Below are 20,922 nucleotides of genomic sequence, written 5' to 3'. Positions count from 1 at the left end.
CATTTAAACAAGATGGCCTTTACTAATTCTTAGCACAAAATGGCTACTTTTAGGCTAAAAAGACTAATTCCTTCAAATCCCCTCTTAGGCCACGAACGTGACCTTACACCTTAATTACAGGTTTGTACCTGAGGCCCTTAGTACGTCTTTTGTCAAGACACTGATTCCACATACTTTTAGTAATGGTGGCGTCAATAAGCTTCTGCAATAAACTCCGGATACAGGGAATACAACAGCAACCACACAGAGTTAATACTGCAGCAGCCATTACTATAGAAACTAACATAGTTTTCATCAGGGTTCCCCATTTACCAAACCAGGTTTCAAATAGGCTGGCTAGTGGATTTTCTACTCCTGAGTTTTCGGCCAATTCTTCAGATAACATTTGGAGGCCTTGAAGGGCTCTAGTAATGCTTCCATCAGAAGCGGTGTTATTGGGGATAAAAGTACAACAGTAGGAACCAAACATTTTACATACTCCTCCTTTCTCAGCTAATAACATATCAAGAGCAATACGGTTTTGCCAAGCAGTAAGGGATGTTGCATCAAGTTGGGCAGAAACACCTTTCAGAGCATCCCTAGTATAGTTAACAAACCTTTGTTGATTATAGTAAATGTAATTAATCCAATCCACATTTTTGTTAGGCTGTACCCATAAAGCGATAGAAGCAAACCCTGCAGCAATCTGATCCTGAGCTATAAATTCGTCAGGGACTCCTCTTGGTACGCCTATAGAATCTATGTAAACTCTATTATCAAAGGAACCACGGGGCACACTTCTTTTATGCCTTCTTGATCCGGATTTTTCCAAGATGGGCAAGCTTCTTATCCCATCTTCCACTTTGACCATAAAGAAAGGCATGAGAAGATGGGTCAGAGCACAGCTTCCCTTCCATCTGTTGGGGAGTCTGGCTCTGAGTCTCATATCTCCACACAGCCACCACACATCTGACAGTTGCTGCCGGTGGTCCTGAAACCATTCCTTCCGGTAGCCTTCTGCAGAGGTGCGGATGGTCTTAACACAGTAATTAGGTGGGAATGTACCTAAATCTTTACCCTTAGCATCATCATGTTCAAAGCAGGTAAAATTTCCTGGTACCGATTTAGAGGCTAAAGGTAAGTTTCTTAGTCCGGTTACAGGGAACTTCTTAACAAAATCAGAACATTCCTTCTCAGTGATGTTATCTTTATACATTCTAATTAGGCAGGACATATTAGTTTCTTCTTCTAAAAAAGGAACTGTGGCAAGTAAGGGGCGGGGGTTGGCACATGAAATACAGTCTCCCTGGCCCTTGTTCTTAGTTGTCCATCTCACCCATTCTATCCATTCATTTTTGTCAGAGTAACCAGTTTCAATGCTTAATCTGTCTTCTGATTGCATCACTACTCCTGTCACCTCGTTATCCAGTCGATCCCTAGCTTTGGGGAATGAATTGTCTATGGTACTGACAGGGTTTCTAGGAGAGGGCTTTACCTTTAATATGACTTTGGCCCAGGGATCTGTTCCTGACACAGTTATTCCCAACCTATATTCCCCACTATCTCTGACCTCTGGGTTCCTTATTGTGAAAATAATATTTCCTTGGCCTTTTGCTATAGAGATTCTTTGATAGGTGCCTACGTCATCTGGGGAAATTCTAGCTGATTTGGTCTCCCATTTATGGGGGTCTGTTGTCCACCATACATTCTCCCAGTCACCATATGACTTATCCTTCCCACACATATATACATTATGAGGTACAAGATCATAAGTAACTTTAGTTGGGTCAAACACCTGGTTCTTAGTCAGAGTAAACACTATGGTCTGGTTTGAATCCTCAGTAGTCAAGACTGGTGTTTCCTGTACCCCCCATCCCTTATCTGGTACAAAGGACATTCTTCTCAACCTTCTTTTAGTGCGGGTTAGACCTCGTTTCTTTCTGACACTAGGATGTTGTGTACTATAGTTTTGTGTGTGCACTGATTCTGCATTATCTGGGTCACTAGCTTGGATGGAGGTATTACATATACTCTTAATCACTCCAAAATCATCTGGGTGATAAATACAGTTAGTTATTGTCCATACTGGGAGAAACACAATCAGGGTTGCTAGTACAAGGAAGCAAAATGTCTGCCCAGAGTACTGTGAGAGCATACGAAAGGTCATCTTCTTCAAAGACTTTTACACCGGCTTCACTTCCTTTTTCTTCTTCTGTATCTGTGTCTTTGCCTTTGTCTTGCTTCTTAGGGGCTTGGTTCACCCTTTTTACACGACTGGCATGGATCCAGGCCTTGGAATCCTCAGTCAGGACAGCGGTCCTGGTGACAGCGATCACAGAAGTGGGGGGCCCAAAGGGATACTCTTGCTTCCGATTCCTATGGAGGGCTTGTATCACCACACGGTCCCCGACTTGGAAAGAGTGAGTTGGTTCCTGTGAAGAAAGAGGAAAGGTGCGAGCGACATTTCTTTCAACTTTGTCCAAAGTTTCAATTAGTTTTCTCACATATTCCTCCTGAATCAATTCTAAGTCCCCTCTTTCTACCATGAGTGGCTGTCTGGCCCAGGGAGTGGGAAAGGGCCTACCCATTAGAACCTCAAAGGGGGAGTAACCTGTCTTTTTAGAAGGAGTCATTCTTACCTCTGCCAAGACTGCAGGCAGTACTCTCTTCCAATTTGCGTAGGTACCTCCAGTAGCTTTCCTAATTTTATCCTTGATGGTCCTATTCATCCTTTCCACTATACCTGAGCTCTGGGGGTGGTAAGGAATGTGAAATTTACACTCAATTTTGAGTGTTTTCACCAAATCCTGACATACCTTGGCCACAAATGCTGGGCCGTTGTCAGAATTAATCTGGAGTGGACATCCCCATCTTGGAATGATTTCCTGTGTGAGGATCTTCACTACCGTTTGGGCATCTTCTTTTGTGGTTGCAAAAATCTCTACCCAGCGGCTAAACATGTCCACAATTACCAAAAGATATTCCTGTCTTTTCCCTACCTTTGGCATGTGTGTAAAGTCTACCTGTAGGTGGGTAAAAGGTGTTGATGGATATGTCAGGTGTTCATGTCTTGCCTTGTGAGGATTGTTTGGGTTATTCCTTATGCATGTAATGCATCTAGACACATATGATTTTACCAAAGAGGGGAGGCCAGGGATGAAAAAATCATTGTCCAGCAGTTCACATGTAACCTGCCATCCCCTGTGACCTACTCCATGATACTGTGAGATGAACAGAGGTGCACTGGCCTTTGGAATACATGGTCTCCCCTCTGTGACACAAAGTCCAGTTTGTGGATCTTTGGTCACACCAGCTGCATTCCACTGCTTAATATCTTCAGAGGTAGCATATGTCTGTAAATCCTGCAATGTTTGATCCAACAGTGGCATTTCAGGGGTGAGCATTGGCATCTGGATCATGGCAGGCTGGGTAAGGGCCGCTTCTTTTGCTATTTTGTCAGCTAGAGCATTTCCCTTTGCAATATCAGTTTGTTCATTTGTGTGTGCCTTACAGTGTAGGATAGCAAGGGATCTTGGCAGTTGTATGGCTTTGAGTAAAGCCTTCACCAGAGATGAATGTGAGATGGATTTTCCATCTGCTGCTATGAATCCTCTCTTTTCCCAAATTATTCCAAAATCGTGGCACACGCCAAACGCGTATCTGGAATCTGTGTAAATATTTACATCCTGTCCCTCAAAAAGCTGACATGCTCTTGTGAGGGCAATCAGCTCAGCGGCCTGAGCTGATTGATATGGGATGGGTTTTGCTTCAAGTACTTTATCTGGCAACTGCACCACCACATATCCTGCATGGTAAACAGTGTCAGTGGGTCTCGAGCAAGAGCCATCTACAAAAACATTCTGTGCCTCTGGAAGAGCCACAGAAGACATATCCTGCCTTGGGGAGGTGTCCTGATGAATCAATTCCAGGCAATCATGCTGTGGAACAATTTCATCCTGCTCTCCTTTTAAGCCTAATAAGGCATTTAAAATTGGAGCTGGACCTGAAGTGGGAGAGGTATATTTTATTCTCAACTTAGGGTTTGACAACAGTATAACCTCATATCCACTAAGTCTCTGGGCTGACATGTGTTGGGTATGTATATTCTTAAGTAGAATAGACACATTGTGGGTGGTATGTAAGGTGGTCTCATGTCCCAGAGTGAGTGATGTAGCCATTGGGACCACCATAGCGCATGATGCGAATGCCCTGAGACACGCAGGCATGCCTTGGACCTGTACCGGAACCATTTTTGAGAAAAAAGCAACAGGGCGGAGTTTACCTCCATGCTCCTGAGCCAGGACTCCTGCCATAGTTTTACAATTTTCCCTAGCATACAGATGAAACATTTGATCATATGCGGGCAGACCAAGACCAGGGGCTATTACCATAGCATTTTTCAGATACACAAAAGCATTGCACATTTCATCTGACCATTTCACAAGATCTGACATTTCTGAACCTGTGGCTTGTCTCAAAATGTTGTCATAGTAGGAACAGTCAGGTATCCATTGGTGGCAGTAACCAATCATGCCAAGAAAGGTGAGCATGTCTTTCTTGGTCAATGGGCGGGGCAGACCCATAAGATCTGCAGCTCTTTTGTGACTGACTTTCCTTTCACCTTTTGTGAGAACAAAACCAAGGTATTCAACAGTTTTCTGACACCATTGTAGCTTTTTCTTAGACACTTTATGACCACATTCACATAACCAGTTCATGAGATCTACACTGTCCACCTGGCTAGCTGCCCGTTTAACACTACAAAGAAGCAGATTGTCTGCGTATTGAACCAAAACTGAACCATGGCGAGGAGTCCATGGCTTCAAGGTGGCCTGGAGGACGACAGAGTAGACCACAGGCGAATCTACATACCCTTGCGGTAGCCTACACCAAGCAAGGGTCTTTTTCCTAAAATGAAAAGCAAAGATTGGGCGTGTCTCCTTGGCAACAGGGATTGAAAAAAATGCATTTGTTAAATCAATCACTGTGAAAAATTCAGCATCAGCTGGGATGGAGGAAATGAGTGTTGGTACATCAGGCACTATTGGGGCAATGGGAGTCACAAGATCATTTATGGCCCTCAGGTCCTGCACAAATCTGTAAGAGCCGTCCGGCTTCTTAACTGGATTTATTGGGCTGTTGTATGGTGAGATCACCTCTTCAAGGACTCCTTCCTTGAGAAAGTGTTCCACCATGGGCGCTATTCCTTCCTCCTTTTCTTTTGACAAAGGGTATTGTTTGTGAAACACAGGCTGAGCCCATGGTTTCAGTGTGGCCTTACAGTTGTGGCCAAAATTATTCAACCCCCACTGAAATTGAGTGTTTTGGCCAGTTTGACATTGCTTTTGATCATTCAGTCATCTTGCTTACATTTACATTAAAGAGGCACTTGTAGGTCAGACAAATATAACATAACAGTTATAATGAAATAACCACAAATGTCTTTTCTGTGCTCACAGCATTATCAGTTTTATTCAACCCCCAAGTGACATTCAATCTTAGTACTTAGTACAGCATCCTTTTACAGTTATAACAGCTTTTAAACGTGAAGCATAGCTTGACACAAGTGTCTTGCAGCGATCTACGGGTATCTTCGCCCATTCTTCATGGGCAAAGGCCTCCAGTTCAGTCACATTCTTAGGCTTGCGCACTGCAACTGCTTTCTTTAAGTCCCACCAGAGGTTCTCAATCGGATTTAAGTCTGGTGACTGCGATGGCCACTCCAAAATGTTCCAGCCTTTCCTCTGCAACCATGCTCTAGTGGACTTGGAGGTATGCTTGGGATCATTGTCCTGTTGAAAGGTCCAACGTCTCCCAAGCCTCAGGTGTGTGACGGACTGCATCACGTTTCCATCCAATATCTCCTGGTACTGAAGAGAATTCATGGTACCTTGCACACGCTGAAGCTTCCCTGTACCTGCAGAAGCAAAACAGCCCCAAAGCATGATTGACCCTCCACCATGCTTCACAGTAGGCAAGGTGTTCTTTTCATCATAGGCCTTGTTCTTCCTCCTCCAAACATAGCGTTGATCCATGGGCCCAAACAGTTCTAATTTTGTTTCATCAGTCCACAGAACACTATCCCACAACTTTTGTGGTTTGTCCACATGGCTTTTGGCATACTGCAGTCGACTCTTCTTATTCTTTGGAGACAGCAAGGGGGTACGCCTGGGAGTTCTGGCACGGAGGCCTTCATTACGCAGTGTGCGTCTTATTGTCTGGGCTGAAACTTCTGTACCCACATCTGACAAATCTTTTCTCAGTTCCTCAGCAGTCACACGGGGACTTCTCTCCACTCTACGCTTCAGGTAGCGCACAGCAGTCGAAGTCAGCATCTTCTTTCTGCCACGACCAGGTAGCGTTTCAACAGTGCCCTTTGCCTTGAATTTGCGAATGATGCTTCCTAAGGTGTCTCTTGGTATGTTTAACATCTTTGCAATCTTCTTATAGCCATTGCCCTTCCTGTGAAGAGAAATCACCTCTTCTCTTGTCTTCCTGGACCATTCTCTTGCCTTCACCATGTTTGTAACCACACCAGTAAATGTCTAGAAGGAGCTGAGTATCACAGTCATTTTAAAGCTGCCTAATTGGTGCTTATTATGCTTGATTGCTGCTCGGTGACATCCACAGGTGTTTTCAATACCTGATGGAAAGCACCTGTATGAACCTCTGTTCTTCAGAGTGGTAGTCTTTAAGGGGTTGAATAATTGTGGCAATGAAGAAACCACATAAGAACCATTTACTACTGTATTACATAAACAATTGATGTCATTTTAGTTGCATTTGGGTAGTTACAACGTCCTTGTAGGATTTGATTCTGAATACAATTCCAAATGTACACTATAGTCCCTAAACCCCTTTACAGCATTGGGGGTTGAATAATTTTGGCCACAACTGTATATGGAGTGCAGGAAATGAATCCCACATCCAAGGAACTTTCTGCCCAAACTTTATCATTGATTGTTCCAGCAGGAAATGAGGGGTCATCCTGAGTAATCATTGTCATGGCAGGGATAATTGGCATTTTGGCAGAGTGGGCCACAATACCACCTCTCCTTGTGGATTTTAGGTTGATGTTCAACTCTCCCAGGAGATCTCTCCCTAACAAGTTAACTGGACAATTGGGTATGATTCTGAATGAGTGATCTAGCAGGGTGATCCCATGTATGGGGTCAAAAATTGGAAGAGGCGGCGTTTTAAAAGTTTTGGTAAGTATCCCATTTATTCCCATGGAAGGTTCAGCATTCATTATCTCTCCCTTATAATAATCCTCACTCAGGCTCGAGTGAGTCGCGCCGGAGTCTAGGAGGAATGGGGTTAATTTTCCGTATACATGTAAGGATACAAGGGGTTGTTCCTTATAAGAATGAGAGACAAGTGGGAATGCTGGGATACCACCTTCTGGGCACCTTCATTTGTTTTGTGATGGTGTCTGCCAAGAGATAGGAAACCTCACATTCTGCTGTGGCAGGTCCCTTTGTGGTTGGCCTGGGGAGGGGCTATGATGGGCGTGGTCCTGAGTTTCATATGGACATTGATTTCTCCAATGATCCTCAGCCCCACAATTGAAACAACCCGTGTCCCGTCCCTTATTATCCCCTCTTCTTCCCCTAAACCGGCCTCTACCTCGGTTATTAAAACCACCCCTTCTCTTGTACTGTGGGTTTCTGCGGGGAAAGGGATCTTCCTGAAAATGAGTGGCCACCACCTTGGGTATCTCGAGACATCCAGCAGCATCTTTCTCAGTCAATTTCAATTGAAATTGTTCTCTGGTACAAGTGGGCCATTCAGAAATCATCTGTTTTACAGTTAACATGACACTGGGTTTTAGATTGGACAGGAAAGTCTGAATCAGTAGACTATGCATGGTGTCTTGCAATGTCAGTCCTGCCTCTTGTGTCCATGTCTCATTAAACCTTTTCCAAAAGTCTAACACAGTTGCTCCTGACTTTTGCTTGCAGGCTACTGCGGTAGGGAGGGAGGATCTAGATTGGAAAGCTCTTTCCATTTCCTCAGAAATCTCTCTCCACATATTGTTTCTACCATCTTCTCTGTTTAATTGATAATTTGTGGCAGTAGTGCCACCTGCTTCTAAGATGGATATGGTCCTAACATTACCCCAATTCCAAGGGGAAGTTTGTCCCAGTATTCCATTGAGGATAAGGCGCATATCCTCTTGTGTGTAATTTCTACCTTTACATGCTTTCTTCAAATAGCTCACTGTAGCCATTGAAGAAACAGTAGGCTTTGGACAGTGTTTGACAATCCTATTTATGTCTTCTATCTCAATGGGTTTCTTCAATAGATTGTCTCCAATTGTCATGAAGGGCATTTGTTGTGTATTGGAATCAATACCATATTGGGCATTATTACGTGTGTGTGATGGACTTAGGATGTCAGTTATACCTAGACCATCAGCCATTCTAAACAGCAGAGAGCCTGAACTAGCAGATTCTTCAACAAGTGAGTCATCTGCTTCAGTAGTTGAGGAAACAGTTATTCCCCCTGTCGCTCCCTGTGTGGTAGAAATTTGAACCACACCCTGGGAGTCAGCGGGAGTTTGAACTGTACTAGGCTGTGTGGCAGAAATGTGAACTGCACTAGGTATCTGGTAGATCTGTGAAAGTGTTGGTGCTGGAGGTGCAGTGGGATTCTGGACTGCATAATGTCCGGCTAAAAAATCAATATCCTCTTCAGTAAGAGATGGATAAAGTTTTGTGGGCCGTGGGACATATGGGGGAGGAGATAGCATGAGGGGGTGTGTGGGTCTGTCTATTTCTGACTCCAATGCATGTTTTTTTGTTGCATTTATATTTCTAACTTTGGCTTTATTTTGTTTCCCAGTTTGTCTATGAAACCAAAGAGGAGCAAATTCTATCCAATTTTGTCCTCCCTTGGTCATGTATTTCTGGTCCCACGCAGGATCTCCCTCATACCATGGAAAAGCCTGTTTATCTCCTAAACAGAGACCCTTAACCATATCCATATGAAAAGTATTATTACTCCCATCATGGGAGAACGGGTCAACACTACCCATTAATTCACTCCAGTCCGCTAATTTATCCACCCAGGGGTTAATTAGATAGTAATCTGTCCCACAGATACGGGCTACGTAATCTTTACATGTTTCACCAACATTTGGGGGAGGGAGTTTATCCTTACTTTGACTACTCCCCATGTTTTACACTTGCAAAGGTCTGTGTTACAAATCTGTCCTATAGGCTGTCCCAAAAGACAGGGGTCAACTTCCAAATGACAATTTACTTTATAAAAATGTCTGGACTTAAGGTATTTATTTGGTCTCGCTCTAGTGGTTGACCAAAAGTGGAGATTATAACCTGGATATACAATACTTCTAATAATATCCTGACTTTGACTATCTCCAACTTTTTCTAACAATAAGCCTACAACACAATTTGAACAAGACATTTACATAGGCACCCAACTCAGTGTCACCATGCCTTCACCTTCCCCAGGTCATCAACCAATAAGGTTTAGCTGGAGGGGTGGAGCGTGTTACACGGAAGTTGACAAAACCTTCAGTGACCTCTGGTCCATACACTTACCGCCTGGACACTTGTGTCACACAAACAAATTATCTTATACTTCTATGCGATAGGAAGAAAAGCAAAGAATTGCAGGACAAAACTGATCAACCCGGACTTTCCCTGGTTTCTTCTCAAAGAAACTCTTTTAGTCCCTTCTCTAAGAGACTTGCACTTCTACAAAGTGCTCTGGTCTTCCCAAAAGACCTGGTGCTTCCAAAAAGCACAATGCGCCTGGCCACTGGCGTCTTATGACGCGAGGTCCAGTGCAACAAAGGGCCTGAAATTTTATCACAGCCTTACGGCAAGACAGATTGTTTGGTAAAAAAATGACAAGAAATCTTACTTACCGAAGGGTGATTATTTCATCCCGGACGACCCCCCAGCTGAAAGGAATTTGACTCTCATCCCTCTCAAGACACTGACCCCCGTCAGTCCCAGGCTTGATCAGTGACTGTCCTCAGGCCTGGAGCCCACTCTGAGACACACAGGAAACGCAGACACAAGGTGGTATCTCAGAATGAACTGAATTTATTCTTCTGTGTTTCAGCTTATATAAGAAACTTCAAACAATGCATAAAATATAGAAGCCAATCAAATATCAGATATGCATAAGCCAATCATTTGTGATATACGTCATATTTGAACTCTTAAACATTTATGCAAATTTCTAAGTTCTTAAGAAAAAGAAATATGTATATTTTTAATATATCGTTTAACCACTAACTGTCAGTACAATCTGATAAGAAGAAAAAGAGAACTTGGAGTTTAAGAGAAAGAGGAAGTTCTTTAGGTTTCTTGAGAATATGAGACAAAAGAGGAACCTTTAAGTTTCTTGTAAAAGATAACATACAACAGAAAGTGGAAGTTAGTTTTTAAGTTCTTTGAAAGACAGAAATACAAGTTTCAGCAAAATATGAAATAATTCTTAACTTAAGCTATCATTTAAACAAGATGGCCTTTACTAATGCTTAGCACAAAATGGCTACTTTTAGGCTAAAAAGACTAATTCCTTCAGTCATCTCCCACTACTTGCAGCCTGGCCAGGTAGAGCATGGCGTATGTTATATGCTCTCTCCTCAATTGTCACTTGGCTTCAGTGAATTGAGCTCGGTGTCACTGCACCTCTGCAGAGAAGTCAGGTAACACTGCCACACATTTAAAATGGGGATATTTACGTTCTCCTGGGCGAGAATCTTGATCTCTAAAGTTCAGGAATTTGGGGGGCGTGGCCATCTTTGCATGCAGTAGGACATGTGCTCAGTGAACTCCGCTCTGCATCCTGTCATGTATCTTGATTGGCCCCTCGTTCTCCAGCTAAAACAGCATTTTGGGTCCCCAGGGTGTGCTCGACCCCCCCTGCTGTCACTTGGTACCCTGATTATCCTGATCCAAGATAGCTAAAAGGGGGAAAGAAATTCGGCCTTGCCTGAGTCATCTGGGCAAGATGGTGGTACCCTGATCTGTGAATCCAAGGAGAAGCAGAGGGAGGCCGTTCAAATGTTCTTTGCCAGGCCACTCACCAGGGAAATTTCCCAGAAACAACTTTTGGACTCCGCTACTGATCCGGACTTAAACTGTGCAGGCTGTACTCAGATCTCTCTTGCACTGGCAGACCGATAGATCCCATCCTGCAGTCCCGCAGTGAGTATCCCACCATCCCAGTCTCATGGGACACAGCCTGCTGTTTCCATTGAAGATCATCCTGAACCCACCCTGAGACTCTCTACACAGTCACTACATGCACCTCATCTGTAGTGGTTCTTACTGGGGAGGTGAAGGGGAGGAGGATGGCATTGACCCTGGTGCGTCAAGATATGCAGAAACTGCATCCTTGGAGGGAAGAGTGAGTACCCTGGAAGATGATTGGCAACCATTACATAGGGACATGCGATATATGCAGTCGATCGCTTCTACTAATGCCTCTAGATTGGAAGATTTGGAAAATCGGTTATGTTGCAACAATGTGCACGTAGTGGGTATCCCGGAGTGCACTGAGGGCCTTTATTGATGCCTGGATGACCTCTACTTTTGGCAGTGATGCATTCTCCCCCATGTTTGCAGTAGAACATGCATACAGAGTCCCAGCACGTGCTCCTCCTCGGCCTTTTTTGTTCAGACTCCTCAATTATCGGGACAGAGATACCATTCTCTCCAGAGCCAGAGGCAAGGGTACCCTGTCAGTTGATAATGCTCAAGTATCCTTATTTTCATACTTTTCCGTGGAAGTTCAAAAGCAACAAGCAAAATTCCTGGACGTCAAGAAACGTCTTCGGGCATTGGGCCTTCAATATTCCATGCTATATCCGGTTAAACTTCATGTTCTTGGAGATGACGCTTCTCACTTCTTTGATAATCCTAATGCAGCCTTGCAGTGGCTGGATGGAGTGAAACATCACCTGGCAAACTCTTCTGGAACTTCACCTTGGGGACCTGGTTGATCCACAGTGCCTTAAACTCAGCTTAGCAGAACAGCGGTGTATTGCTCTCACTTTCCTCCCCCTTTTTATATCTGATTTTTTTCCCCTCTTAAGTTGGGGCTCCTCCCCTCTTATGCTTTCCTTACATTTACCTGCTGTGTGCCTGTCCACAAGACATTGTGTAAACCCCAACCTGTTTTCGGTCCTGAGGGGACCTTTTGGCCTCCTGCCAGTGTTTTCAGTTAATATCATTTTGGCTCTGTTAACCTACATGTTGGAAATAATTTCAGTATTCTCCCTTGTTTTGTTTATGGTTCACCCGGGATGTCTGTGTTTAGTGAAGTGCATGTTGCTGGGTCTGTCTTCCCTGCTTCCTGTGGCTGTCCTCCTGGTCACCCTGACCCATGTAATCTGGGTCCCTCCTACTGCCTATCCATTCACTGCTCCCCTCAGGGGGCGTTATATATGTCCACGACTGAGTTATCCTTCCTATTTTCTCTATATGCATTATGTCTGTCTCCCATAAAGAATTGAGGTTTTTATCCTGGAATGTAAGGGGCCTGGGTGATAAAACCAAATGGGGTGCTGTCTTCCATGTATTTAAACATTTAGTATGTTTGCAGGAAACCCATTTGAAATCTGACACTATCGGTACCCTCCACTCTCCATTTCCAATACAATATCATTCCTTCCACTCCTCATTTTCTAGAGGTGTGTGTATTTTCATCTCTAACTCTGTTCATGTGCAGGAGTGGATTGATGTAGAGGGCAGGTATATTTTCCTGCTATGTACTTTGAATGGGTTTCGCTGCATAGTGGCTGCGGTATATATCCCTATGCCCTACTCTTCAGAGGTCATTAAACGCCTAGCTCAATTTATGGCCAATCATCCTGATGTTCCTCTATTGGCGTTGGGTGACTATAACAATTGCTTACTTCTTAGTCTGGATAGATTGCCCTTGAGCGGTAGGGGCAGATCAGTATCATCTCAGCCTACCCCATTTTTTGATTTATTGGTGGAATTGGGCCTCTGGGATGTGTGGCGGATGAAGTATCCGACAGCAAAATGTTATTCGTGTTTCTCTGCTACTCATGATGGGGACTCATGCATAGATTTGGGCCTTGGGAACTCAATTATCCTGCCATATGTGTTTGATGCTGCATATGAACCCAGGGCTCTGTCAGACCATGCCCCTTTCTGGAACAAGCTACAGGTGTGTTATACCTGCTCTCGTCCACTGTGGAAGGTGAACCCATTTTGGTTGATGCTGTTTCCGGAGTCCAAGTTGATTCCAGGGGAGTTGTCTGAGTTTCTGCAGCGGAATGAAGGCCTGTCCCCGCCAGGAATGGTTTGGGATGCTTTGAAGGCCTTCCTGAGGGGCTTGATTATCCAGGAGATTTCAGTGGTCAAGTATAGATCCAGGGAGTGGGAGGAGAAGGTACGGTTAGATGTTCAACAGCGAGAGATTCAGATGATCCAGGACCTAAGCCCCTGTAACTGCACCTTATGGAAAGAGGCCCAGACCCTTTATGAATCGGTGCTTATTCAAGTGGCTGATAAGAAGTGATATTTTTTTCCAATAAAAATATTTCAAGGAGGGGGAAAGTACAGGGCACCTTCTTGCTCTTGTGGCGAAGTCACAACAAGGGGTGTCTACTATAGATAAGATTGAGGATGCTGGTGGAGTGATTTGCACGAGTCATGCGGAAATCCTGAGAGTTTTTCATCACTTTTACGATGATCTGTATGCTTCTAAAACTGTAGCCACCCATTCTGAGCTTTTGCAGTTTCTAGACACCTTCTCTTTTCCTGTTTTATCGGAGACTGACCAGAGAGAACTGGAGATGCCAATAACTGTTGAGGAGCTGTCTAAAGATTTGGCAGACACCCCCAGTAATAAATCTCCGGGTTCAGATGGATTGCAATTCAAAATTTATAATAGATACGGTGAACAACTTCTTCCGGCATTGCTCAATGCCCTAAATGCCGCCATGGATGGAAATGGTTTGCCACCCTCCATGAATTAAGCTGTTATTACAGTACTATCGAAGCCTGGAAAAGATCAATTAAATCCTGACTTCTACCAACCTATTTCCCTTCTGAATACGGATGCTAAATTGTTGGCCCGGGTTCTAGCTATTAGACTGGTGTGGATTATTGGTAATATCGTACATAAAGATCAGTCAAGGTTTATTCCTTCTAGAGCGACGGCTAATAATATTCACAGACTTTTTTTGAATTTGCAAATTCCGGTGGACAATCCTGGGGGGAGGGCAAATTTATCTTTGGATGCGGCCAAGGCCAGTGTGGAATGGCCTTATCTATGGGAAGTATTGTCTAGATTTGGCTTTGGTTCCAAGTTCATTAGTCATCTCTAAGCAGCCCCTAGTGCCCGAATCCGGGTTAACGGGGATTTGTCAGATTCATTCAGGCTGCAGAGGGGGACGAGACAGGGCTGGCTTCTCTCGCCCCTTTTGTTCGCTTTGGTGTTAGAACCTTTGGCAATTTTGGTGCAACAATCTCCAGACATCGTTGGTTTTATAGGCGGTGTTCTCTCGGAAAAGATATCCCTTTATGCGGATGACACACTGTTATATTTGGGCGATACTTCCACATCCTTAGATGCTGTTATGTCCCTTATTGAACACTTTGATGGATTTTCCAGCTTTAAAATTAATTGGCATAAATCAGTGTTGATGCCCATGGATTCTGTAGATCTCCCCCTCCCAGTCTGTGCATAACACATCCAAGTAGTGTCTAAATTTAAGTATTTGGGGGTGGTGGTCTCTCCTAATCCTAAACAGTATATTTCTCTTTGAATTAAAGTGTAACAGTTGGTACAAACTCCCTGTGTCGGTAGTGGGTAGAGTCAATTTAATTAAAATGATTTGGACCCCGAAACTTCTTTATATCTTTCATAATTCTCCCATATGGATTCCTAGGAAATTATTTCATCACATAGAGACCCAGTTTAGAAGTCTTATTTGGAAATAACAGGTGGCTAGGATAAAATTGTCCACATTGCAATATGGCAAGGAGTCAGGGGGGCTGGCGGTTCCTGAGCCTAGACTTTATTTTCTGGTGGCCCAATTCCAGCAACTAGTTGGCTGGGATTCACCTAATACTGATCCCATTATAATCACAAAAAATATGGTTAAACGCAAAATAAACAATCACTCCAAATAATACTATGTCTCCCTAGACGCAGAAAGTTCCACTTTCTCCCCCAAAAGTTCAAAAAGTCAATGTAACAGTCTTTTGGCGTCTGTGATAATCCTCAAAATAATACACTTGCTCCCAAAAATTTAATCCACCTTCATGAAGACATTTCTTTTAATCCGTGTAAACCTCAAAAAAAGAAAACTCAATATAGTGCATTATCACACACAAATATACAAAATATCATATAATCACCCCATGTTACTAACGTGTCACCCTACGTAGTGTCCAAGTCTAAATGGCTGTATTAACCACTTCCAGACCGGACACTTTTACCCCCTTCCTGACCAGGGCAATTTTCAGCTTTCAGCGCTATCACACTTTGAATGACAATTGCGCAGTCATGCAACACTGTACCCAAATGAATTTTTTACCATTTTTTTGAGACAGATAAAGCTTTATTTTGGTGGTATTTATTCACCACTGGGATTTTTATTTTTTTTGCTATGTAATGAAAAATTCCAAATATTTTGAACAAAAGTGTTTTTTTTTATAAAATTTTGCAAATAAATAATATTTCATCATACTTCTTTGCCAAAATGTATTCCGTTATCTTTTTAGCAAAAAAACAAAAAAAAACAAATTAGTTTATAACCAAAAATTATAATTTTTAAACATTTTTTTTTAAATTTTTATTTTATTTTTTTATATTATTTTTTATTTATTTATTTATTTTTTACATACTGTCACCCTGGTGACACTGTACTACTTGTGGGGGGTGATGAAGATTTTTTTTTTTTTTTACTGATTGCATTTATACCCATATAGGATGTAAAAGCAATCATTTCTCTTTCTCTCTGTGTGCATTCCTGCACTCATTGAGAAATACTGAGTGAGCTGTGATTGGTCACAGCTTGTCACATGGTACAAGGCTGTTGTGAATAGCCTTGTACCATGTGACCTCTGTGATCATTCACAGATTTCACACATAGTAAGCAATGATGCCACAAGTGACATCTTGCTTACTACTTTGCATGTGATCACTGATTGGCCTCGTACAGAGGTCCCGTCCGACGATCGGTGTTTCACTGTGTCCGGAGGACACAGCGGGCACCGGATCGCGGTGCTGCGCGCTCCCAGGGAGCGCGCACAAGCAGGGTGCGGGGAGGCAGTTCATAAATGGCCACCCAACCCTGTACTGCCACCGTCCGGCCGTTTATATACAACGGCCGGTCGGGAAGTGGTTAAAACACCCTTAACCTATCAAAACCTGTATATAGCTCCCAATCTCATATTAATTCAAAAACCATGCTCCAATCCGTCCTTTATCCTTCTTCAATTTTTACTTGAATCTTGATGTTCTTTGTGAATTTCTTCCAGATCCATGTAGTAATCCAGCATAAAACAACTCTGCTTTGACTCTATGAAGGAGCTTCCTTCCTCTTGTAGCTCCTGGGTTTCAGGCTGACTCCTGAGACTTGGAAAAGTTATTTTCATCCCTCTCAGGCCTCAAAATCAAAGTCTAAGCCTGGGGTACACTTTCATCGGAAGACATGGAAATAAGCCCTCCTCCAGTAGGTGGGCGCTGATAAGTGGGGATACATCAATTGGCTTTTTTGGCCTTCTGGTCTCTTTCAGGTGGTCACTACCCCATTCCCAAAAGAGGAAAAATTTCAGGGTTTCTACTTGAATCTGTTAATTCTTGCAATTCTTGTGTTTTTGCAATTTCAAAGTTCCACATGGGATTTGCCTGGTTGGTCATTGCCTCCTTCTTCCTGGGAACCTTCTAGCCTTTTTAGACATTAGAGATAATTACTTGCACATTTCCATCTTTCCTCCTCACTAATACATTTGCATTCGGCTGTTTTCTCCCATGTCTCTGAGGATTGCAGTGATCTACCAGCCTCCTGGACCAGTGTCCCACTTTCTTGATAACTTCTCTGCCTGGTTACCCTACTTTTTCTCCTCTGAAATACCCACTATCATTCTCGGAGATTTTAACATCCTCAATAATGTTAACAACCCAGCTACATCCCAACTCTTCAACCTAACCTCATCTTTTGCCTTAGCACAATGGACACAGTCCTCCACTCACTCTGATGGGAATACATTAGACCTTGTTTTCTCCCATCTTTGCACTCCCGACAACCTCACAAACACTCCCTTTCCTCTCTCTGGTCACAATCTCATCACCTTCACAGTGTCCTAGTCTTCAAGCACCCATCCCTCCAAGCAGCAGTTAGCCGCAGAAACCTTCACAACTTAAACCCTTTTCTCTTCCACTCTGCAACTGACTGCCTCTATTGCACAATCTCTCCCCAGCCCTGCACTGACCGGGCCACTGCTGTCTACAACAGTTCGCTTTCATCTACACTAGACTCACTTGCTCCTCTAACTACACAAAGTATCAGGCTCCAACCATTACAACCGTGGCAGACTGACGACACCAGAAATGTTAGGCGACATAGTCGTGCACTGGAGCGATTATGGCATAAAACCAAATCTCAGCAGATCTCAGCATTCACCCTATATAAATCTGATTTCTTAACATACAATTACTCCCTCCGTGCTGCCAAACAAGCCTACTTTGTCACTCTTATTAATAGCTTGTCATCCAGTCCTCGTCATCTGTTCTCTACTTTTAACTCTCTACTTTCTCCACCTCCACCCAGTACCTCACTCACTGCCCACGAGATTGCAAATCAATTCAAAAACAAGATTGATGCAATTCGTAGGGCATTTCCACTACACAGACATCTATCCCACTTAGCTTAACTTGTACTAAACCTCCCTCAACACTTTCTTCTTTTGACCTTGCTACTACTGAAGAGATCACTAAAGTTTTCTCAGAAGCCCATCTCACCACCTGCCCCCTGGATCCTGTCCCCTCACAACTACTACGGTCACCCTCTTCTTCAATCCTATGCTCCCTTACTCACATCTTCAATCTCTTCTTCTCTAATGGTGCCTTCCCCACCCCTCTAAAGCATGCACACATCACTCCCATACTTAAAAAACCCTCCGTGGACCCCACCAACCTGAATAACTTAAGACCCATCTCCCTGCTCCCGTTTACCTCTAAACTCTTAAAACACTTAGTCTACAATCGCCTGAGCTCCTACCTCACTGACAACAACCTTCTTGACCCTTTACAGTCTGGCTTTCACTCACTACACTCCACTGCAACTGCCCTACTAAAACTCACTAATGATTTACTAACTGCTAAAACCAATGGCCACTACTCTGTACTCTTACTACTTGACCTCTCTGCGGCTTTTGATACTGTTGAACATCCCCTCCTCCTCAAAAAACTCCACTCTCTTGGCCTCCAAGACTCTGCTCTCTCCTGGTTCTGCTACCTATCGCAGTGCTTCTTCAGTGTTACCTATAACTCTGGCTCCTCCTCTCCACTTCCTCTTTCTGTAGGGGTCCCTCAAGGTTCTGTCCTTGGACCACTTCTCTTCTCCATCTGCACCTCCCCTCTTGGTCACTTGATAAACTCCCATGGCATTAAGTACAAATCTCTATGCTGACGACACACAAATCTATCTTGCTACTCCTCACCTCACCCCTTCAGTCTCCTCTCACATTACTAACCTACTAAGTGACATATCGGCATGGATGTCACTCCACTTCCTCAAACTCAATCTTTCTAAAATTGGGCTCATACTATTCCCTCCAGCCCATGCCCCCTCCCATGACTTCTCTATCAAGATCAACAATACAACCATCAGTCCCTCCCTTCATGCCAGGGTACTAAGTGTAATCCTAGATTCCCATCTGTCCTTTCAGTCCCAAATCCAATCAATGTCCAAATCTTGTAGACTTCACCTCTGCCCGTGCTTAACCACTGAAACTACTAAGCAACTTATTCACTCCCTGGCTATCTCTTGCCTTGACTATTGTAACACCTTCTTCATTGGCCTACCTACTCGCAGGCTATCCCCTCTTCACTCAATCATGAATGCTGCTGCCAGACTTATCCACCTTACTAACCATTCCATATCTGCCATCCCTCTCTGCTAATCCCTCCACTGGCTTCCCATTGCCCTGTGAATAAAATTCAAAACATTAACAATCACATATAAAACCATTTATAACTCTGCCCCAAATTACATCACCGATCTTGTCTCCAAATATCACCCAAACCGTCCTCTCCGCTCCTCCCACAATCTCCTGCTCTCTAGCTCCCTTGTCTCCTCCTCCCATGCTCATCTCCAGGACTTCTCCAGAGCCTCCCCCATCCTCTGGAACTCTCTATCTCAATCTATCAGACTATCGCCTACTCTGCCCACTTTTAGGTGATCTCTGAAAACCTCTCTCTTCAGGGAAGCCTATCATGCCTTCAGCTAATAACGGAATCTTCTATTCCTTCTACTAGTCCATCCCCCACAGTTATTACCTTTTGTACCACCAGCCCCTTCCTCTTAGATTGTAAGCTCCAAGGAGCAGAGCCCTCCTAACCCTCTTGTATTGAACTGTATTGTTTTTGTATGGTCTCCCTTTATTTTGTAAAACACTGAGCAAACTGTTGGCGCTATATAAATCCTGTATAATAATAATAATTTGCATATTCTGTTTCAATATTTTTATTAAGAAAGTTTTGTTTTAGTAACACAACAAGCTCAATATACACCCACGCAGGGGCTGAGCATAACAATAACACAGATACAGCTTGCTGACTTGTATTAGCCAAATAACAAAATGTCCAATGACAGCAAGGAAGGACGGCAAAAAGCTGAACCAAATATGATCAGCAGTAGTCCAAAATAATACCATAAAGAGAAGAGGAAAGAAAAAAGGTTAGAAGAAAGGAAAAAGAAAATAAAAAGGAAAAAAAAAAAAGGAAATCAGAAAGAAAACAGGAAAGGGAGACTAGGAGAATCACGGATCCAGGGCTAGCACATGCAGCAACTACAAGAGGCCATAACTAGTAGGGGGCAGGGATGGCAAGGAATATTGTATCCAAGGTTCCCAAACCTTAAGGAATCTCGGATGAGAATCATGAAGACCTCTAGACATCTGTTTATTGATCAATATATCGTTCATCCGGGTCTTCACCCCTTGGAAGACAACCGAAGGGGTTCTCCAAGCTTGAGCTATGGCACGTTTGGCTGAAATAAATAGGTAGGATGCCAATTTCTGCTGAGATCTAGACAAACCCAAAATTGGGCAGTGCAGAAGAGCCACCCTTGCATCCCTATGGCCTGTAATGTGAAATAGCGTTTGTAGCAAACCAAAAACCCCAGACCAGAAGCCTGTCAATCGCGGGCATGACCACCAAATGTGTAAGACGTCCCTGCGTAGACCACAGTTCCGGAAACATCTATCTCCGCCAGTCGGCTTAAAGTGAGCAATCCAAGCCGGGACCCAGTACCACTGCAGGAGAACTTTGTAGGCTGCCTCAAGAGTGACTGTATTAAATGAACATTTCGCCACCATCCCCCAGGCACTACGCCAATCCTCCGCTGCAATCGAGCCACCCAGATCTCGCTCCCATTGAGAGACATAAGACAGGGGTGGTGAGGAGGACCTACTGTTAAGGGAGGCATAAATTACAGAAATGAGACCAGGGGACCCTGGGGAGTGCTGACAAACGTGTTCAAAGGATGTTTTTCAGTAAGGGTATGTAGAAGTACGACGGAGGGATAGGACCCAGTGGCGCAATTGCAAATACCGATAATGTTCCTATAACGGGACCCCCCTTGATTCTCAAAGAGACTCCCATGAAGGAAACGTATGAACGTTCAGAAAATCATGTACAATAACAAAGCCATGGGAGGTCCACCAAGAGAAAGAAGGGGGATGTTCTAGTCCT

At 43.7% G+C, this 20,922-nt stretch overlaps 1 protein-coding gene across 2 annotated transcripts in view; it reads left to right on the top strand.

The window, feature by feature from the left end:
• Positions 1-20,922, top strand: part of BMERB1 (bMERB domain containing 1) — a 455,721-nt gene that overhangs the window by 401,077 nt on the left and 33,722 nt on the right. The window lies entirely within an intron of this gene.

This window comes from Staurois parvus, unplaced genomic scaffold, assembly GCF_062004578.1.
Source record: "Staurois parvus isolate SC_StPar_1 unplaced genomic scaffold, SC_StPar_1.0 ptg000217l, whole genome shotgun sequence".
NCBI classification, from domain to species: Eukaryota; Metazoa; Chordata; class Amphibia; order Anura; family Ranidae; genus Staurois; species Staurois parvus.
The sequence above is the reverse complement of the archived record's forward strand: the minus strand, read 5'-3'. Positions and strand labels throughout refer to the sequence as shown.